Source organism: Lipotes vexillifer, unplaced genomic scaffold (assembly GCF_000442215.2).
Source record: "Lipotes vexillifer unplaced genomic scaffold, Lipotes_vexillifer_v1.1 scaffold860, whole genome shotgun sequence".
NCBI classification, from domain to species: Eukaryota; Metazoa; Chordata; class Mammalia; order Artiodactyla; family Lipotidae; genus Lipotes; species Lipotes vexillifer.
In genome coordinates, this window is record NW_006789568.1 from 132,296 (window position 1) to 146,085 (window position 13,790).

The following is a 13,790-nucleotide window of genomic DNA, read 5'->3' on the forward strand; positions in this document are numbered from 1 at the left end:
TCCCACATGCCGCGGAGCGGCTGGCCCCGTGAGCCATGGCCACTGAGCCTGCGCGTCCGGAGCCTGTGCTCTGCAACGGGAGAGGCCACAACAGTGAGAGGCCCGCGTACCACAAAAAAAAAAAAACCAAAAAAAACCAAACAAACAAACAAAAAAGAGGCCGGGGCCATTGTTATTCATAGAAATTATTTGACTCTGAAGAACAGTGATGGAAGTACTTTTATTTTGCTGCACACCATACACGTTGATTGCCTCAATACACTTTCCGTGTTTGACTTAATTTAGTAATCTCTTCCCAGACGGGATGTCCCCTTAGCAGTGTTACCTATTTCCACCTGAGCGAGAAAATTGACGCACTAGATCTTGCAGTATTTAACAAGTTTATCATGGTGGTAAGGTTAAAACCACACCCTTATGTTAAGATTAGCTAGTTATTTTTTTTTTCATGTTTCTTGCCTTCCATTTTAGGGAAATGCAAAAAAATAGGGGTATGTTTCCTTCTCTTTTCCCTTTTCTGTCTCATCCTCTCCCTCACACCAAAGAATTAGATAAGGAGCAAAGGAAAAATAAGGAAAGACAAAATGATTCCTGGGGCAGGGTTAGTACACAAATAAATGCATGTCTTTTGCACTAGCTAGTTGAGGACCACCCATTTGGCTTTGAGTTTTAGAAGCCAAAACAAAGAAGAAATCGATCAATTGCAAGGCTGTGTTCATGAGATAAAAAGTAAACCAGCCACTTAGGAGAAGCATAATTTTTCCAGGAATTGAGACCCTGTGGATCCTTTATTAATGAAGGCTCTGGGTCCTTGGTACACTTCTCTCTGTTCTCTGAAATGTCTGTAAAAGTACCCAGTTCAAGTATAAGGCATCTTAGTACAAGACATAGGAATAATGTTAGACTGGAGCACAGTTTAATTAAATCACTACTTTTCTGATGCCCTGTAGCTATGGAAATGGCCCCCTATAATCGTTCATGCCATTGAACTTTTTATGAAAATTGAGTACCAAAGAGGTCCAAGGTTATAGTTTTCTAGTAACTACTCTGCTTTAACAATTAACTGAGGGGGCCAGCAGCACTAATCATCTGCCTTTGAAAAATTGAAGAGTTTAACCAGGACTTGATTTCAAATCTAGTTGTATAAATTGACTTGGAAGCCAGGTCATTGAATTCCTCAGAAAACAGTTCTATGTCCAACATGCAGACATGTTTTTTGGTTTTGTTTTTTGTTTTTTTGTTTTTATTTTATTTGGCTATGCCGTGCGGTATGCAGGATCTTAGTTCCCTGACTAGGGATCGAACCCATGTGTCCCCTGCATTGGGAGCATGGAGTCTTATCGAGTGGACCGCAGGGAAGTCCCCCAAACATGTTTAATGGATAGTGTTTTACGTCATAAGGTAGTAGTTTTTTTTTAATTTGTTAAATTTCTGACACAGGAGCCCAATGTAAAAAACTGATAGAAGTGAGGTGTTTGGGCTAGAGATGAGGTGGACCCTCACCTGCTCCAGACCTTAGGGCAAGGTTTAAAAGCCACTGTGAGATTCAAGGCTAACACCATTTTAGTTTGGAAAAACTTCAAGAAAGCCTGGATCACCAGACTCCCACTTTTATGGAACAAGCTCACCCTGTGTGCCCCCTACCCATAGAATACCTGTAGAAAGCCTAATTTTAACATTTAACTCATTAACTTCCTGTTTAAACCACTGTGATTCTGATAGGTTGGTGATATGGTTAGCAATAACCCAAATATTTGGTAGATCAAGTTAAAAACTAAGAAGGTGGATTTTTGAGGCCTAGTAATCATATTCACTTGAGTTGGTAGCATTCTTCTGCTGAAATAGTAAAGGAAAAACAGAATCCCATGTTCAGAATTTTTGTAGAAGGAAATAAGTTTTTAATGGAAGAAAATGTATCCTTCGTAGCTTTTCCTGAATGTTTTGCGGCCTCTACCTAAAACTTAACTTTCTATACTCCCTTGGATATAAGATGTCTCTGTTGTGCATTTTCAATACAGCTTTCAGATAAAAAGCAAGTTTTCCATTGTGACTATATTGTGATGTCAACACTCACCTAAAAAGCACCACTCCGTAAAGTGGGGAATGTTCTTTGAGCAATAAAAGAAGCCATGTGTTTATTCTGTAAACAGCACTTAAGTTTACAGTGAGTTCTGTAAACTCACTGCCTTCTGCCTTCCTTTTCATTCAACACTTTATTACCCACCAGAGCTTGATGAAATTACAAAATAATTTTTGTTTCCTTATCAGAGTTCAGATTGTTGCATACAGCTCTCTGATCAATTGTAATACATTTTCTGACTTTTATCCAAATTTATTCTGTCTACAAAATGCAACTCAAGAATCATCTCCCTGTTGAATGAAGTGTGAGACCTTCAACACACAGTGCCCTGTCTGTCCTCTGAGCTTGCCACTCGGCTCTCTTATTTGGGTTTTGTCATGCAGGGTCTGGTGGCATGTATTAGTCTTCCATAGATTTCACTCTTCCTGTGTGTGCCTTGTCTCCCTAGCTGTATTCTGAGTCCTGGAAGAATTCCTGTGTGTACCACATGAGGCATGACCACATCTTTTGGTCCACGAGCTGAGTTTTGGCTGTAGGATTGAGAACTTTTACCCTCCAAAAACACAAGCAAGAGTTTTTATATACGATCATGCCAATCAGGTGACAAATGAATTCAGTTACTTCCTCTGAAATAAAATGTTTTTAGCCTCATTATTTCATCTAGAGTTTTTCTCTCAACTCAGGATCAAGCCTCCATATTTCAGTTAGTGTGTTGATTTGGAGGGGTGGAAAGGAATGTTGACCGGTTAGAAGAATTCTCAGAGAAATCATCTTTGGGTAAAATGTTCTACATGATCCTCTAAAGGGCCATGCAACTGTGTATATTCTGTGACTCTAAATATTTCTGCTGGAAAAAGTCTGTTTACACTGAATACCACCATACGGTGGCCTTTGAGCAGTTTTAAAAGAAAACAAACCTTCAAATCTCCAACTATGGTGCTTCAGCTCAGGCTGGTTTTGTGGCATGTTTATGCTTTTGTGGGCATTTAGCCAGAACAGAAATAGCAATGCTGAACCTTGAAGGAGAGTGATTTTTCAGGTTTACATCTGAACCTCTAGAAATAAGTTGTATGGTTATAAATTTTAAAAAGGAGTTTTATTTTCAAAATACAGTTCTTAATTGGAATGACTGAAGGGAAAAAAATAAACATCATTTCAACACTCTCAGGTGTAACTTTTTAGAACCACAGTATTTTCTTACTTTTTCAATCTATCTTAATTCTTTGACAAAAAAATAATTTTCGAAAAGGCTTTTATTTTTCTTGTTTGAACTTTGTTTCAGATTTTCTCACTTGTTTACTGTTGAAGTTTTGAATTACACAGTTTTTTTAAGGAATTACCATCTTTTGAAAAGAGCAGGATTGGCTATTTGCTTTTTCTTCTTTACCAAACATGGGTGAGGCTGTGATGTTTACTCATGGTCATATGGGCTGTGCTTCCACAACCTTGTGGCAAAGTGAGTAGTAAATTTAACCAGAAAAAAAAATGGATTTATAATTTTTTCCTTAAAGATTAATGGTTTCACATTTAAAAATGTGGACATTGGGCTTCCCTGGTGGCGCAGTGCTTGAGAGTCCGCCTGCCGATGCAGGAGACGCGGGTTCGTGCCCCGTGTCGGGAAGATCCCACATGCCGCGGAGCGGCTGGGCCCGTGAGCCATGGCCGCTGAGCCTGCGCGTCCGGAGCCTGTGCTCCGCAAATGGGAGAGGCCACAACAGTGAGAGGCCCGCATAACGCAAGAAAAAAAAAAAAAAAAATGTGGACACTGATTAACCTTTCATATTACTAAATTCAGTGCTTATTTGTCAAGGAATAGTTGAAGTTCATGTTTCTGAAACTAATTCTACAACTATGATAATGTAACTTAATTCCTTAGAATATCTGTGAATGAATCAGTGTCAATAAAATTAAAGATGGCAGATCCATACTGATAAAAGGCCTTTAACATATTCATGGAAATCAGTTAATTAGTCATGTATTACAAGTATTTCTAAATAATGCTTTGTAATATGTAACTATGATTTCAAGTCTTAAACCAAGTGATGAAATCTTTTTGCCTTGTGATAATTGGAGAAATTCAGCATTGTGAATAAGATAGCTATCGTTAGTAAATGAACTACTCAGGTTGATTATAAATCTGTTGTACAAACTGCCCGTCCCATCCTATCAGTTGGTTATGAAATCAATTTAGTGGGCTATGACTAGCATTTTAAAAGGGAGGGAAGGGAGCAGGGGACTAGGATAGAATAAAATAGAATGGAGAATGTCAGTGTAATTTTGCATAGTGAGGATAAGTGCTGTTTGGTGGTACTTTGTGTGTGTCTGTGTGTATGTGATACATATTTTTTATGTGTGAATATATGTGTCTTGAAATCAGAGAAACCTGTAAGCTATCACTGCTAGTGGTAATGCGTTAGGTGACCTGGTGGCCTTGTGGTTGTTTAAATGACTGTACACACAAAATAGATAGTTAGTGGGAAGCAGCCGTATAGCACAGGGAGATCAGCTTGGTGCTTTGTGGCCACCTAGAGGGGTGGGATAGGGAGGGTGGGAGGGAGATGCAAGAGGGAAGAGATATGGGGACATATGGATATGTATAGCTGATTCACTTTGTTATAAAGCAGAAACTAACACACCATTGTAAAGAAATTATACTCCATTAAAGATGTTAAAAAAAAATAAAACCGCTAAGACTGATGTCAAAAAAATTAAAAAATCAACGACTGTACACACAATACAAACTGATGGCCGGCTTTAATTGGAAGGTTCCAGTATTTGTACTGTGCTTTTAACAGGGAATAAAGGAAGACCTGTGTGACTTGCTGAACAGATTTGTATTTGACAGGAATCTGGTAAGGAAAGCTAATAATACTCTGGATAACAAACTAGAGATCCAAGAAAAAATTTTAAATGGCAAATGTATATTGAATCTAAATCAGAAGCAATTTAATAGGAATAATTGTTCAGTCCAGCAGGTTATGTCCCAAAAGGCAGTAGTAAACAGTGGGTGCAGATGTGGTTCACTACAGAACATACAGGTCAATTATGTTGCTCAATAGAGAGCTGCCATGTAATGTATCAAAACTATTAATGAAGTTTAAGACTACATTTATGAAATCTATGGATAGGTAGTCTTGGATCATATGTGGAGTGCAGGGTCTGGTTTGGAACACCACACTTTTAAGAGGGATGGTGACAAGCTGGAATCCTGGAGAATAACTGAGGGGAGTCCTCTGATTGAGTCAACTCCTTCAAGTTTTATCTTCTTTATCTGTAACAAAAGCACAACTGGATACATTTTATATGAATTTGGCTGCCAACAGTGCTAAATGTAACGCAGACTGAATGGGAATATTATGGCCCTTGTTCCCAGCCAGCTCACAGGCTAGCATGGTGATGGTAATTTATATATTAATATGTCTGATTAGGCTGTTCAAAGTGCTTTGAGTTCTTCTTTCTACATGACATCTAAAAATATTCTCAAATCACAGATTTGTATTTTTGAAAAATATATCATTTAAATGTTTATTTGGCATCATCCTTATTTAACATGTATTTTAGTATAGTCACCATTTATAAAGAATACATTCTGTACCACCCCACCCCCCAATAACTTAATTAGGTGGCTATTGGAGAAAGGTCACTAATTCATGTTACTGTGGTGGATTTCTTGATTGATTTTTCCCACAACTAAGCAGTGCTAGTGTGAAAGTTGCCTCACTGTCAAACTGGATATCATAGTGAGGTTTGTTAAATTAGATTCTGCTAGAACTAATTTCAGAAAAGGATACCATTGTTTAACTGTTAATAATGTCTGATATCTATAATATGAAATCTTGCATCACAGTCAGTATGCAGTTACAAGCTTGATAGGAAACCCAGAATTCATAAAGAAAAAGATTATAGATAAAGCTATAAGAAAATGGGAACTTTGTACATTGACAAAAAGTTGGAATGCAAATGGAAAAACTAACATATTTGCAAAAAAAAACCCAAAGGGATAATGTTCATAATTATAAGTATCCTATCAATCAATGCGAAAAAGACTCCAGACCCAGTAGAATAATGGGCATTAGAGATGTACAAACAATTTTGCTAAGGAAATACAAATGGATAATAGGCATGAAAATGTGTTCACTGTCATCAGTGATCAGCAATTCAAAGAATCAAGTTGATGTGTGGGGAAGAGAAGGTCAAGAGAATAGCATTTTTAATCTGACATATTGGCAGAAATCAAAAGGGTTTGTAGGGCTGGTGTTGGTTGGCTGGTGAGGAAATAGCTGCTGTCATCCACTGTTGATGACAGTGTAAATTGGCATAAGCTTTTGGTACAAGTTAAAAAACATTTAGAAGAGTAGTCCCATTCATGGCACTTATTTTAGTCCTGAGCAAACTACCTTTCTTTTAAACAACAAAAGATATTTGAAAACTATTATGGGGCCATTACTCAGCTGGAGCAAAAAGCAGATGTATAAGAGCAAACTTTTCTGCAGAAACCAGGTTCAAGTTAGTACGTGTGTGTGTGTGTGTGTGTATGTGTGTGTGTGTGTGTGTATTTTTAAGGTAAAAATTTAAACTTACAAGAAAGAAGTCAGAGAGCTCTGAAACATGATACAGTCTTAATTCCTAAGAATTACTTAGCTAATTCCAGTTTGGTTAAAATACTTCCAACCATATCTTTAAGTGAATTCTAGAACTGTTTAAGTGATTGTTTATATGTGCCCTGCCCTGTTCCAGAAAGGATTTAAGGTAGCTTGAAGTATTCTGTTGTACTTAATTATCATAATTTTAGTCTTGGAAATCCATGACTGCATGATACACTGAGATTACCACAGTAAAACTTGACACTAGTAGTATGGTTCTCTTAAAAAGTGTTTGAGGTTTAACATGAGGTTCCTGTTTGTAAAATTAATACACGGATTTCTTTTTTGTTTGTTTGTTTTGTTTTTTGTGGTACGCGGGCCCCTCACTGCTGTGGCCTCTCCCGTTGTGGAGCACAGGCTCCGGACTCGCAGGCTCAGTGGCCTTGGCTCATGGGCCCAGCCGCTCCATGGCATGTGGGCTCTTCCCGGACCGGGGCACGAACCCACGTCCCCTGCATTGGCAGGCGGACTCTCAACCACTGCACCACCAGGGAAGCCCACGGATTTTTTTTTTTTTAACAGGAGCTGGTGCTTTAAAAAATCCTTGTAAAACTACTTTTGTCTAAAAATTACTTTGTCTGAAGCAAAGCTCTCTCCTATAAACAGGTGTCTCTTGCTTTGTTGTTCAAATAAAGAATGAACTTTATCATTAGAGCATATTTCATAAACATTCATAATTTGACATTCGCATGTTTAGTTTGAGTAAAAGAAACTTTCAAGGGTTAATAGAAAGCCTATTAGAAGAACACAAAAGTGAAATTATTTCTAAACATTGTATTTACTAAGCCCATTTCATTAAGTTCTCGATCTGTAATTCATACATAACAAAAGCTATTAATCTAAAATAGGAGTTTTTTCTAGAAATTTAAATTTATGGGAATACTATTAAAGATTGATTCACCTAGTGTGATTATTTACTACTTTTGATTACCAAAAACAATAAAAACAACAACAAAAAACAGAATTAATTGTCCATATGATGTATGTAATTGGTACATTTAGCTTTAGGGTCATGGAGAAAGTTCCACCAAGAATAGTCTACCCTAACCTACACTTCTAAATTCTGAAAATGTTAGAGATTTGAAGTCTCCAACGATCTCTCTTTTTAAAAAGTGATCTGGAAAAAATATTAGACATATGCCTAAAGGAGATTTGTTTTAGTTAATATGACATTTTCCCAAAAGATGAGTGGCTGGAGAAGTTCGTGGTCACTCAGACCTATACATGTGTTTGGGAGATTTTAGTTGGAACTGGAAGGTAGTTCCTAGCTCTCTATGCAATGCACTTGTTATTTAATAGAAAAAAGGAACGTGGGTTGTCAACGATGAGCAATAAAAATCCTCTCCAAAGCATATGGAACAGAGATGTGGGCCAATTTTTGTTTTTTGATATTGTGGGTTTTTTTCCGGGGGGGTGGGAAGGGACAGTCAGGGGTATCCTTTTCATATTTATTTAACTCATAATAATCTTAGGAATTGCCTTTTGTTTATTTGATCAGAATTTAAAGATCAATATTTTTAAAAAGGCAGTGAACATTTATTTCTGATTACTTTTTGATAATTAAGTCATACTTCCATGTTGTACATTTTGTGATACTTGATCTGTAGGTAAGATGACAGGACAAATAAATACAAAGAGAATTTGAAGTCAAAAGACTTGCCTTGAATTCTGATGCACACGTTCAACATGGGATCTCAGGGCTGACCTTTTATGTGAATCTAAAGATGTACAGCAAGTATTTACCATAGAAATTGGGGAAAAGGGGGAAGGGGTAGTTTCATGGATAGAAAGTGTTGGATTTAGAGAATACACATCACAATATAATGCCCAAGTGATCAGTCAATTAAGTTCATTCTAATTTAACATTAATACAAAGTCAATGCAAAAAAGTTGTGAAGATCCAAAACAGGATGGTTCTACAAATTGTGCCACAATCTTGGGAACCCAGATCCACCCTTTCAGTATTTCATCTTGGTAAATTACATGAATCTATTACACTTTAGTCAGAATTTTGCCATGTTTATATTCATGGCACAAACAACATACAGGTGGCAACTTATAGATTGGAACAGTTAAGTGAGCAGGTGTGGGTCCAACTTTGTACGTAGCAATAGCTAGATTATAGGTGCTTACCTAGATTTCCTGCTCACTTATCCTCCAAGACCATCTAGGTGGTGGCCCCTAACCCTGTTCTGGCTGGGTTTCAGATTAAAACTTTCTGCTTAACTCCTGGTTGTTTATTTATCAATCGTTTCTGTGGCCTTTTTTGTTTTGAGAACTGTTTTTCAGTTCCAGTCAATACATGTGTCTGGAGTCTTATGCAAAGCAATATGCCAAATGTTATGAGAATGTAACATGTTGGCTGGTATTCAGTTTTGCCACATTCAGTTTTGGGGCTTCCTGACTCATTGAGGGTGATACATATGGAAATAATAAAAGCACACTATAATCAAGATTTTGAGAGCTCAGGAGTGAGGAGGAAGATTACTGTGGGGGTCTTCATGGAGGAGCTGTTATTTAAAAGTGGATTTAGATACGGGCAGGATTTTGGACAAGTAGAGAAAAGGGGGGCATTCCCAAGGCGGGGATACTCATGCTGGCATTGCTGTAGTTTTCCAAGAATTTCGGGGAGGGGCACTATAAGTCAGCTGTTGAAGGCATTGCCTGTGTACCTATTTCCTCTGTAGATATTCTTTTTCTGTGCCATCAGCAGATAAGTTAATTTATTGAATTACAGTGGACAGAATGACAACACATATACATTGGAACAGTTAAGTAAGAGCTGTGAGACTATAGAGGAGAAAGTGTTGTTTTTATGTCAGAAACATGGTTTAAGGTGATCACTTTGCAGTTATACATAAATTTAACTTTGACCGTTTAGGCAAAGGGGAAAAAAGCAAAAGCAAAGCACAATGGACATACCAATTACAAGAAACATAACAATTCTTTAGAGTAAAAAATGTTCTCTATTACTGATTTTTAAAAATTATGAAAATGTTCAAGTATATTCAAATACTCTAGTATAGTGAAGTTCTAGCTCCAACAGTTACTAATATTTTGCTCACCTTGTTTCATCTATCCCCCCCACCTTACTGTTAGGGAGGGGTGGTACTGTAATATTTTGAAGCAAATCCCAAATCACCTGTATTTCAGTATGTATGTCTAATTGATAAGGATATTTTTTACATATCTACTATATTATAATACCTAACAAAATTAACAGTAATTTCTTAATTATCCTACCCAGTATAATTTTCCTGACTTGCCCATGTATCTTTTGTATCGTTGGTTTATTTGAATCAGGCTCCAGAGAAGAGCCAAACATTTGACTATGTCTAGTGAGTTTCTTTTATTACTTAACATTCTCTACTGCCTTTCCTGCCCCCGCTCTGCTAATGCTATTTGATTTGCTGCAGAAACCCAATATTCTTCTTGTCGAGGGGCCCTTGTTCTGGGTTTGACTTGGTGATTCCATGTGATGTTTAACTTGTTCCTTCATCTCCTGTGTTTCCTACAGACTGATAGGTTTAGGAGCTTCAGTTTTTTTTTAAGGGGAGGAAAGGAGATCAAATATTTTTATAGATGGACCTTTGTACTTCCTATTGCATCCTATCATGAGACACATTGATGTCTGATTTTCCTATTTTTAATGATAGATCAGTGTTCCAAGTCATCAGCTCCAGTGTTATCTACTATGAATTTGTCCATCAACCTTTCACCTATGATTTTAATGGCTGTTGATAATTGTTGCCTAGATCCCTTATTTCATCAAGGATTACAAAATGATAATTTTCTACTTTTCTTTCTACATTTATTAACTATATGAATCTTCTATAAAAAACTTTCCCTTTCAACTATTTGGTTACCCTCAAATACAGGCTACGCAGTAAAGACAGGATAAATGTGCCATTCCCTTTCTTTTATTTACCAGTTTTGAGGGTATTGAGTTCTCACAAACTCTAAGGTGACCAATGAATTTTCTTTTTTAGTATTATAATTTTCATGGGTTTTAATGTTTTTATATTAACTGTATTATTGTTACTTGTACTACTATTAAATACATACTAACATATATGCAAACTTTAATTTGCATGTCAATTCATTGCAATAATTTTTCTTTTTTATGCCAAAATTGTACCATCTTAGGCCTGTGGGAGCCTTTCAGATTGGCTCCTATGTCTTTTTTGGCAGGACCTCATCCATCTTTGCTTTCTGAGGTAATATGCCCTAGGCTCAGCTCATCTTATATATTTTCCTGCTCCTTCATGGAGCCCTGGTTCCTTTTATTGGGAATGATCTTGTACTAATTTTTTAATAGCACTTTTATAATCAGGAAAAACTGTACATGTACATTGTAAATATTTAACATTAAGAAAAATTTAATATAGAACACACATTCTCACTACCCATTATTAACCTCTGATTTTTTTTCTCTTAGTCAACATATGTGTTTGCATATATAGAACACATGACTATTTCATATGCATATATACACCCATATGTATATATGGTGCATATAAATATGTATATGCACCTTTGTATGTAAAGTGTTTTCAGTTAAAAGGAATTGTGGGCATTTTTTCACATCAGTAGAAATCTTCAGAAGAATTGATTTTTAAAACTTGATTAGCTTCAGTTTTTTTTTAAGGGGAGGAAAGGAGATCAAATATTTTTATAGATGGACCTTTGTACTTCCTATTGCATCCTATCATGAGACACATTGATGTCTGATTTTCCTATTTTTAATGATAGATCAGTGTTCCAAGTCATCAGCTCCAGTGTTATCTACTATGAATTTGTCCATCAACCTTTCACCTATGATTTTAATGGCTGTTGATAATTGTTGCCTAGATCCCTTATTTCATCAAGGATTACAAAATGATAATTTTCTACTTTTCTTTCTACATTTATTAACTATATGAATCTTCTATAAAAAACTTTCCCTTTCAACTATTTGGTTACCCTCAAATACAGGCTACGCAGTAAAGACAGGATAAATGTGCCATTCCCTTTCTTTTATTTACCAGTTTTGAGGGTATTGAGTTCTCACAAACTCTAAGGTGACCAATGAATTTTCTTTTTTAGTATTATAATTTTCATGGGTTTTAATGTTTTTATATTAACTGTATTATTGTTACTTGTACTACTATTAAATACATACTAACATATATGCAAACTTTAATTTGCATGTCAATTCATTGCAATAATTTTTCTTTTTTATGCCAAAATTGTACCATCTTAGGCCTGTGGGAGCCTTTCAGATTGGCTCCTATGTCTTTTTTGGCAGGACCTCATCCATCTTTGCTTTCTGAGGTAATATGCCCTAGGCTCAGCTCATCTTATATATTTTCCTGCTCCTTCATGGAGCCCTGGTTCCTTTTATTGGGAATGATCTTGTACTAATTTTTTAATAGCACTTTTATAATCAGGAAAAACTGTACATGTACATTGTAAATATTTAACATTAAGAAAAATTTAATATAGAACACACATTCTCACTACCCATTATTAACCTCTGATTTTTTTTCTCTTAGTCAACATATGTGTTTGCATATATAGAACACATGACTATTTCATATGCATATATACACCCATATGTATATATGGTGCATATAAATATGTATATGCACCTTTGTATGTAAAGTGTTTTCAGTTAAAAGGAATTGTGGGCATTTTTTCACATCAGTAGAAATCTTCAGAAGAATTGATTTTTAAATGAGTTCACAATGTTCAATTATATTTCCTGGGGCTTTTTCCCTTTTTTCCAACTGTCTTAAGTAATGATTCAGCTGCCATCTTGATACATAAATCTAAGAGAAGCAGGTTTAAGAGAGAAGCATTTTTAAGTCTCCTGATACATAGTGAGCATATTGTCATATGAAAGACACTGGTTAATCTGATAGATGGTGCATTAAGAGTTGGAGTCAAAACCTTGGAAGTCCTTTCTCTTCCACTTTACTAACTAGCTTCATGGTGTTTGAACAAATTATTCAATATTTTTGTGCCTTAGTTTACTCATCTATAGAACAGAAAAAAAAATAAAACTTAGTAATGAATCAAAAGAGTTCTACTCTTTCCTTGAGAATCAAAAGATAGTTTGCTCATTCTACAGATATTCTACAAGTATGTTCTAGACACTGTTCCAGGGTCTGGGTATACAACAATGAATGAGTGAAACAGAGTCCTTTTCCTGGGACATATATGTCAGGTAATGGTGACGAGTATTGGAAGAGCAATGAAGCAGGATAAGGAGATGAGATTAGGGGAAAGGTGCTCTTTGGGAAACATTGGTCAGGGAAGCCCCTGTGAGTAAAATGAGGGAGAGAGCCATAGTGATCTGAGCGAAGAACTCTCCATGAACAGTATGGGGAATGTACTTAGGCCGGGCCCAGGAATGTCAAGCCAGACAGTGTGGCTAAAGCCTCGAGTGTAAGAGATGAGGACAAAGAGCAGTAGATCACAAGGAGCCTTGCAGGCCTTGGTCAGGAGTGTGGATTTTATTGTGAATGAAGTGAGAGGTCATTGGGGGAGGGATTAAACAGAGAAGTGACAGGGCTTTGTAAACTGTGAAGTGTAGTACTGTAGGAGAGATCTTACACTATTTAAAATATTGCTACTATTACCACCATGGCAACCATCTGATTTACCATCTAGGCTATTAAAAAAAGTCAGTCTAACTCCTGCATAGTATCCAGTGTTGCACATCATTGGCCCCTGAAAGTCTGATCAAGATACATTAATTGCAAAGCACACTTTACAGGTCGTCTTGTATGCTCTTGAACACTTAATTTTGGTTTTGACATAGTTGATGATGAGCTTTGTATATGGTAGCTTTGGTAATTAACCAAAGGTCCAGCTGCTTCTTAAAGCTATCCATGGTTTATTTTAATGGAGCTGAGTCATTGCATCTTATTTGCAGCTTAGAAGGGCATGTAGCCTATCCTTCCAAAAACTGAATCAAAACTTAGGTGCAGGTTTTAAAAGGATAAGATCACTCATCTTATATTGCTGTACAGTCTGTGTGGATACCTTTTTTTTTTTTTTTTTCGGTACGCGGGCCTCTCACCTTT